Source organism: Crocodylus porosus, unplaced genomic scaffold, assembly GCF_001723895.1.
Source record: "Crocodylus porosus isolate Cpor-Errol unplaced genomic scaffold, CroPor_comp1, whole genome shotgun sequence".
In the NCBI taxonomy this organism is placed as follows: Eukaryota; Metazoa; Chordata; order Crocodylia; family Crocodylidae; genus Crocodylus; species Crocodylus porosus.
The window spans coordinates 55956043-55964592 of NW_017728949.1; positions in this window are offsets into that span (position 1 = coordinate 55956043).

Here is an 8550-nt window from a genome sequence, read left to right on the forward strand (position 1 = left end):
GCATTAACATAGGCTAATGCACATGAAGCGTCACTTAAAAAACCGCACTCTTTCATTGATGTACATTAAAAATGCTAGTGCGCATTTCGTTAGCACCTCACAATGGAGGTACTAAATTTAATGCACGTTAAATAAAGCACATTAATGCACATGTAGATGTGCCCCTGGAGCCTCCCCTCTGCACAAGCTCAGAAGTGCCCTAGTTTTAGCAGGGCTGAGCACCCACACCTCTGCCCTCCTGCCTAGACCGCTAAGGGCCTCAGTCTGGGAGGTACTGGAGTAAGCCTAGTGCTGACAGGACCGGGCCCAGCACAACATCCAGTTCTAGCCAGCACTATCTTTCCTAGCACAGTCAGAGGGAGAGGGCGATGGAAATGCACGGCCCAGGAAATGCCTTGAATTCTCTCCGTTCCCCAAGGGAGCCCATACCTCCTCTTCCATCCCCCCAGGAGACTCGCTCTCCACCAGTGTTTCAGTTGTTCTTGGGCAGGGCAGCCTTCAATGCCCCTAGTGAAGCTCGTTCTGTGTTTTGCCTCAAGCAGACATTCAACAAAATGCGACCTGAATTGAACACCCAAGGCCGCAAGTTGTGATTGCTTTGGCCCCGTGACTCAAATTCTTTTCTACACGTTGCATAGCTTGAGCAGGAAGGGTGGAAGGCGCCCTTACCCAAAATACCTTTTGGTCCAGAGGTTAGGACACTCTTCTGTGGGTCTGAGTCCCCTCAGGCTGGGGAGAGCATTAGGTTCAGGTCTCCCATTTCCTGGGAAGGTGCTCGAACCCAGACAGCCGTGATATAACCCGGGGTACCATGGCCACCCCTTCTAGCAGCTACACTTGGAGAGAAAGCTTAGTGCTTTCTGAAGACCTACATTTGGAAGACGGCTTGGAGCAAGACATGCCTTAAATGAGAAATTTAAGAAACACCCAGGGCCCAGCATTTACTTCTGGCTCTCCACGCTTCTCCCTGCTTAGCAGGCTGGGCTTTGTGGACCCATTTCATTGACTTCCAATTCCCCCATGGGCAGGGAGAGGTTCTGGCCTGCATTCCAGGGACAGGGGAGTCAAGCACCCCAAATTTATGTATTACAGAGTCTAGATCTGGCCCCTAAACCTAGATGCTGCCAAAACTTTCTTATAGGCCGAACTTTTCTTAGGTGAATAACCCCATTTGCTTCTAGCAGTCAGGATCCCCACGGTGAGTAAAGTTAAGTCAGCAGGAAAATATATGTAGCATTAAAACCTGAGACAGTTTCCCCTGTTGTTTCAGAGTCTTCGAAAAAATATGTTAGAAAAAATTTGATTATAACCCCAAAGATGTGAGCAAGGGGACAAAGCACACAATTGACCCAAATGGCTCTTTTCTTTCAGAGGAAGGATTTCAAAATTCATAATTTCCCTTTAAATTGTCTGGCACTGCGGTACAAGTTTTAACTGACTCACTGAACTAATTAGTGTGTTGTTTATAGGAAAGCAGCTGTGGAACTGAACTGTGCAGTTTAATTAAGAACTATTGGTAAATTTGGACCCAATTCTGTGATGGCGTGCAAGTGGGTTTCAGTCATTATGACGGCCAATTTTATTACAGGATCGGGACCGATCGGGACCTCTGCTTTTACATCAGTTTTCAAATACTACTTACAGCTTGCTGTTTTCTTATCAGCATACCTGCTCCCTAAGCAGCTTTGGATCTTGAGCCACAGACGCATGCCCAAAGAGGCATGAATGTTTGGGTAGAGGAATACTCAGTTATGAAGTTATGACTGCAGTTGAGGTCTAAGCAGCTGTTCCTTGCAGACAAATATGTAAATAATGACATATTTTGGGTGTCTTTTTGCCAACAAGATTTATTAGCAGCAAAATTATTAATCACCATTAAAGCTATTTAGAATGAGATGGGCCCTATCTGGAAATACAGCACTAAGGCAACCTGGTGAAAATTCAGATGTGGATCTAGTATTGACATAGATCAAAACCAGATTGATATGCAATGGATACCACTAAACAGACTGAAAATCCAAAATGAATTAAAGCACAGTGCAGAGTGTAGCACAGACTTATTTTTAATGGCCCCATATACTCTGAGCCATACCCTGTCCTCCACAAGTGAACAAAAAGTTGGTGGTGTCGTTAAGTCACTGAGCTAAGACATCGCTTTTCTGTTTCTGGCCCTAGCACATGTTGTCTCTGTGACCTCCTCACAGTCTCAGTTTCCCCACTGGGTTAATGATACCTTCTTATCTCATAGGGATGATAAAGGAATACATTCATTAACATCTGTAAAGTCGCAGATGCCATGAAGATACTGCAGTCATGGGGGCTGCAAAGTTCCTTTACTTATGAGGGAGAGAGATGTAGATCATGGTGAAACGTAGCATGAAACTGCACCTATGCTATGTGAAGCTGTGTTACATTTTTCTCTATCTAGGTTGTCATGTCAGTCTCTTCACCGTGACATCTGAGTGCGCAGGGTATGTAGCTTCTACAACCAGACTCATCATGGCATGGAGGCTTGTCTTAGAAAGAGAGGAGTCAAATCTCAGAGCAGTTGAGGAACAAGTGAGGAACACCCAAGAATTTATCATCATAGATTCAGCCTCCATTTCTTCCCCACCACGACCCTTGCTCATTAAAGCCAGCCCCTACATGGAGCCTCGCTCATGGCAAATGGGATCCCTATGAGAGCAGAAGGTTTCATGCATATCAAACTTCAAAACAAGCTATGCAGAAAGAAGCAGGCTCTGAGCACTCATTTATTCTCCCCTGCACCAACAGCTAATTGTCAGAGCCTTGGCATCAAGTCTCACGTTCTCCGATATAAGTGGCAAGTCAGTTTGCTGTTGGTAGGAACGACTCCTCTCTGGAACAAAAAGAGAAGGTGCGGCTCAGAGGGGTGTTGGAGTCACCGCACCTCCTGGACATACTCATGGGGCAATGCAGGCTTTGCCACACCTCCTTGTGCAGGGCTGGGCTGGAAAGGACAGTCAAACCTTAAATAAAGAACAAAAGTTTTTTCTAGTCCAACTGGAATTAGACAAGAGAGACTGACTGTCATTGTAGGAGGTGTTTACTTTATACTTGCTGACCTTAAAGAGATTGTTTCTTCTGAGAATAAGATCAATTTACATGATAATGAAATGGCCCCGTGTGGTCATTGCCCTGCCTCTTGGGAATAAAGGGATTTCAGTCCTGCGACATGCAACTCATTACGTCTATCGAGAATTGAGTCAGATCCACCCCACTCACCTCTGACAAGAACTGGCTTGAAGTGTATCAGGACTGCAGCTCTCTGCCATGGTTTGGTCTGAAGATTACACTCAGGTTAATGAATTTCTTGTACTTGTTAAAGCTCAACTGACAGGAAAAAAATTTTAACACTCTGTGGCTTGGCACTCGGTGGGCAGTTGTGGTGCTCACCCACATTCAATTTTCTTGTTTTGACTTCAAACAAGCATTCCCCCTCCATGAGGATTTCAAAACAACCACCACCAACATAATCCCCTCTGATTTTTTTTTAATCTTGGCACCATGCTTTGCTTTTTAAATTTAATTACCCAGGTTTGAAAGCTCTTCCCCAGCACAATAGGAGAGAAGATTAAAAAAACAAAAAAAAACAAAAAGAGCTACCATGAATTCTTATACTAGAGATTTAAACTAGAGCAAACAAATCCATCTCTTAAAAAGGGAAATACAATCCCATCCTAGCTCTTTGTTAATTTGTGAGGTCAGTGTTGAGACACAGATACAAAGGATAATGAAGTACTTCTGACATTATGGGCGCTTGTACACAGTGCGTATTGTTCAGATACATGTTACGAAATGGCATTGCTAGGAGGAGAGAGAGAAACTGGAAAGAGAAGAAAGATTCCCAAGGTCCTGCATGTCCTCCCCTGCAGTCCCCTGACCTTCCCCAGTGTAGAGATGCATCATGAAGAATTACAAGGAAATAAAAATGTATATAAAGGTTGTAGATGGTGGAAATGAAGTGGGGATGGGAGAAAGGCTTGGGTGATTTCAGCAGCCATCAGTGGGTTATTAGAGGGTTATTAGAGCTTCCTCCCTTCTTAAGATTTGATTGAGATGTAGTTAGCTGTGTTAAACACTGCCCTGATTTCAGACTAATTGATTCAGAGAGGCATGGGCATTCATAGGCAATAGCCTATATCGAAGTAGGCTGTTGCCTACACAAGGTTTTGTCTATCTGAACCAGTTAGTTTCTAAGGTGCCACCCACCCTGCCTAGATTTATAAAGATGCTGACAGGGAGCAGAGAGAAGGGAATCAGGTGCAATTCCAATCCCATTCACATTGTTTAAGCCCTAATTCCTTTGAAGTCATCTCCTGATCTTAATTGTTTTTGGATTGGGTCAGAAATAATGACTTTATTCTACTCATCCAAGGTACCTCTGTGGAAAAGGAGTGCATGCCAGCAGCATGAGTGGTCTCCTCATTTCCTAAGCCAGAAGATGCATTAAATGTCTATGTTTTTAGTTATTTTTACAGTGGCAAATATACTATAAGAGAAAGATCTACCCTGTGTTGTTAGGGAGATGCCAATTATGGCATCATTTGGGTTATGGCATTCCCAGGGCACCACAGCCCTGTTGCGGCCACCGTTGTGCTTGCTGGTGTACAAACACTGCAGACTTGACAATCCCTGGATACAGCTCCTTGTCATATCAACTGATAAGAGAAAAGAAGCCATGTTAGCTTTGCATTACAGGTGGAGAACTGAGACACAGAGGGAGTCACTGAGAATAAGTCTAATTTCACCTTTATGTGCCTAAGGAACATTTACAGAGCCGCGCAAGTGCATTTTTGGTGTTCAGGCACGTTTTGTACTCTGTCTGCCCCTCTGTAGCTCTGTCTGCCCTGCTCTTCCCTGCTGGTCACACTCAGAAGTCTGCAGCCTGGCTAGATAATGCTAGTCACAGATAACGTGACTAAGGACAGTTTGGATGAAAAGGAGGGAGGCCTTCTTACCTTTTAGCCCTGTGGCAAGGGCACTTAGAGAAGAAACAGGAAACTGAGGTTTTTCACCTTCATTCAACCATCATCATCATCAGCAATCCCTTATGGCAGAGGATGATTACTCCCATGGGTCAAGTACAGGGTTGTAAATGAAGTTTGGTGGTTGGATCCAGTGGGAGAAGCCTGCTTGTGACTTTTTATGTGAAGAGGCTGTTGCACATCGGCAACTGCATGGATCTTGGGGGAGGAGTAACCTCCATCCAGGGGCTAAGAGATCCAAGACAACTGGGGTTACTCTTCCACTGCAGCCTTCATCCACCTTTGCAGCCATTGAGAAGTGTGTCTTCTTGATCTGCCTGCTCCACCATTTAGACCTTTAGGTTATGTTGGACTACTCTTCATCTGATACCTCAATCTTTGACCTTATCACCATGCGTGACCCTACCAGGAGTACAAGAGTTGTGATGATGTTGCTCTTAGGCTCATCAGTACATGGAAGCCTCTCCACCCTGCCATGGTGGTAGTCCATGGAGATGTCATTAACCAAGAGAGAGATTGAACCTCTCTTTTCCACTTTCCAGCAATGTGCTCTAACCAAGCCATGAGATAAGCAATGCCAAAGCCACTTTCCAAATCCCTTCCTGCAGCTAGCCCACCGGGCAGCCAGGAAAGGAAGGCATGTGGGGGTCAGGAGAGAAAGCACCAGTGAGAAGACATGTAACCTGACATGTAACCCAAGGAGGCTGACCTTGACCTGAATGGAAGGGGGCCTGGGTTCTGGCTTTGGTCCTTGCTTCCATACAGCATAAATTATTTCCACTACTCTTTATCCAGCAACCATTATATTCAAGGTACAAAAAAGCTATTGGGCGTCAGGGCCAGGACCGAAACCCTACTCCTGTTTCAGGTAGCTCCTCTTGGTTCTTAAGCAGACTAGTGTCAAGAAGAAGAGTGGAGAGTGCCCTAGGCAATACCCAGCTTCTAGAATTGACTAGGAAGTGGGAGATGCAGGTTCAAACCCCCTCTTGGGGAAAGAGAGACTAGAACCCAGATCTGCTACTCCTTTGAGAAGTGTCCTAAGCGCCAGGCCACTGGGCTCAAACCAGATGAAACCCTCTTTTCCCAGTCCTGTCCCACCCACTGTGGCTTCTCTGGAACCACAGAATGGAAGTTTTGGGACAAAATCTGGCTTTGCATGCATACCTGAGTGATTTTATTCCACTCCAGAGCATACAAAACCAGAATAGGCATAGCTATGCATGCACAAATGGTAGCCAGGTGGTAAGAAAGTGCAAAAATTGCACTTAACACAGCTATTCAAATGTCACTTAGGCACATCATGGTGAAACAGGATTGGCTCCCAAAAGGTAGAATTTAGCCTAATTGTTCCCATTAGGTCACATGGCAAGTCTATGGCAAGAATTTAGCCCAAGCCACACTTGTATTCCTAACTGGCTGTTGACATCTGTTCCCACCACCACCCCATTCTGGAAGCCAGTAATGCATTTCATAAACTTCACAACTCAGCACACACCTTCAATTCATCAGGGACAGCAACATGAGTCAGTCCCTGGTGCTTCCAAGACATTCAGCAAACTAGTGTATAAACACACTTCCTGTCATGTACTTTTGTTGCTCTCTGCTAGGAGTAGAGATCTATCATCATTGATGCTCCTCAAAGAGCTAGCGAGGAAGAGGATCTGGACAGTGGAGAACATTGGCCCTGACAGGTCCATGGAAGGCAAAACTTAGTGTCAGCTCCTATAAGGAAATGAGCATGGATAATGACACAGCTTATTGACACACACTCACTATATATATGCTATTGCCACTTTCATTTATTATGAGCTATTCCATTCCCATGGTGCAATTAGAACAGATGGTTAAACAAGATGCAATATATTGTTCCCTTTATGACTATGATCACATCATTCTAATTTTGCTGCTTTGAACTGATTGCATGAAATAGTGATTAATAAAGCTTGGAAAGCCTTGAGGGTACAGACATATGTATGTATAAGCAATAGGAGCGACATTATTCCCTGATATCAGGTCTTCATGCTGTCCCAATGTAATGCATTTATATAAGGAATGTATTAGGCTTATTACCTAGCTCTGAATTTTGTTAGGACATTGCATGGCTACCAGAGAGGCCCAATTATGATTACTTCACTCTAGCCGTATTCTCTTCCTGGCTACTTTCTCTAATTAAACTGCAAGTTCTTTGGGGCAGGAATTGTTTTTTAATTATTTAGCTGTGCATAATGAGTATCTCAAACCTCGATGGAGCTTGTAGATGCTTGCACAATACTAAAGATGAAGAACAGCAAAAACATCATCACATAGCCCCTGCAAACCTAAATGGATAAAGGCTTACAATACTACACACAAAGAACATAAGAATCAGAAAAAGCTTAATATGACAGAGCATTAATTTACTTATCACTATGTGTTATCTGCCTCCAGCTTCAGGATTTCGTAGAAGTTATACCCAGGGAATTCATTCTGTTCTTAGTGGTGGCAGATGACAGAACAAGGTCAGAGCAATAGTTTTAAGTTGCAGCAAGGGAGGTTTAGGTTAGATATTTGGAAAAACTCTCACTAGGAGGGTAGTAAAACACTGGAACAAGTTACCCAGGGATGTGGTGGAGTCTCCATCCTTTGACGTTTTTAAGGTCCGGCTAGACAAAGCTTTGGCTGGGATGATCTACTTAGAGCAGGGGGTTGGACTAGATGTGACCTCCTGAGGTCCCTCCCAACCCTTGTTTTCTATGATTCTATGATTTTACTTACCTGGGACCAATTCAGAATAGTGATCTTAAATAGTCATTCCTACCATTTGATGGTCTCAGTTTTGTAGATGCTAAGGCCAGAAGATCTCACTGTAATCATTCACCCTGAGCTGCTGAACTAGGAAGTCTGCTTCTTAAGAAGGAAAGTTTTAGCAATATCAAAAAGTTATGTGATACTTAGGTAAAGCATATACAGTAGGTCAAATGCCAGATTTTAAACCCTCTGGGTTTAAACCAGCATTACTTGGTGAAAATTAACATGGCTTCAATTCACTTTCACCAGCTGAGAACCAAGTGGCTCTAACATAAAACACCTGGACCTAAGCCAGAAAGATCTGATCTCAGCTGAGCTAGCCTCAAAACTCCTGGGTATTTGAAGGTATGCTTTTGATTTTAGAGCATCTCAAATAAAGACAAAAGAAGAAAAGGTTTTCAAATGAAGACGAGATGAGTGGCAATTTTATTCTTCAATTCTCCTTCTATTCAGTGAAGTGTCTTGTATAATTGCTCATCTCTGCAGGCATTTGCTTTTTAATTGTTTCTTCTTTGAATGTAGATGATAGGCTGTCTACTGGGGTGTTCCAATTAAATATATATTAGTTACACATACCTCTCGGCTGGCCATTACTATATGGCAACTACAACATTGGAGACCGTAACTTGATTCAGTTCCCTACAAGTATCATACAATCATAGAAGTGGGGTCAGAAGGGACCTTGTAGATCTTCAAGTCCGACCCCCAGCCTGGGCAGGAGAAAAAAAAAAACTGGGCTCAAACGATCCCAGCT